This window comes from Octopus bimaculoides, chromosome 14, assembly GCF_001194135.2.
Source record: "Octopus bimaculoides isolate UCB-OBI-ISO-001 chromosome 14, ASM119413v2, whole genome shotgun sequence".
Taxonomy (NCBI): domain Eukaryota; kingdom Metazoa; phylum Mollusca; class Cephalopoda; order Octopoda; family Octopodidae; genus Octopus; species Octopus bimaculoides.
Genome location: NC_068994.1, coordinates 34,774,814 through 34,775,572, shown reverse-complemented (window position 1 = coordinate 34,775,572; position 759 = coordinate 34,774,814). Strand labels below are relative to the sequence as shown.

The window sequence follows — 759 nt, the reverse complement described above, 5'->3', positions numbered from 1 at the left end:
TATATATATATATATATATATATATATATATATATATATATATTAAGGCACAGGCATGGCCATGCGTTACCAAGTTTGCACTCCAACTGCATGGCATCTCTTCTAATATAGCCTCAGGCTAACCAAAGCCTGATTATGGTGGACAAAGCCTAAAAGAAATCCATCATATATATATGTGTTTATGAGTGGTTGGCGTTAGGAAGGGCATCCAGCTGTAGAAACTCTGCCAAATCAGACTGGAGCCTGGTGTTGCCATCCGGTTTCACCAGTCCTCAGTCAAATCGTCCAACCCATGCTAGCATGGAAAGCGGACGTTAAACGATGATGATGATGATGATGATGATGTTCCTGTAAATCAGTAGTTGAGCAAAAAAGATTGATAGAATAAGTACTAGGCTTATAAAGAATAAGTCCTGGGGTCAGTTCATTTGTCTAAAGCCATGGTCTAATGACTAAAATGAGTGAAAGACAAAGGTTATATATATATATATATATATATATATAAACAAAAGTAAATGAGTATATGCATATATACGTACAGGTATGTGCATACCGACATCCACCTGTATGTATAGGTGCATATCTGGGTACAGGACATTGCACACAAACGTAGACGAGAACACACGAGCCACATAGAGAACATTCTACTTCTTCAGCTACCCACGTTTTAACACCGGCGTTTCGACGAGCTTCGGGCAGGACGCAACGTTAAAACGGCTCGTCCCATGGATCGCAGATTAAATCTGTATACGCAAATTA

The 759-nt window shown here is 39.1% G+C and overlaps 1 protein-coding gene across 2 annotated transcripts in view; it reads left to right on the top strand.

The window, feature by feature from the left end:
* Positions 1-759, top strand: part of LOC106883333 (putative protocadherin beta-18) — a 335,715-nt gene that overhangs the window by 161,112 nt on the left and 173,844 nt on the right. The gene's annotated exons all lie outside the window — the stretch shown is intronic.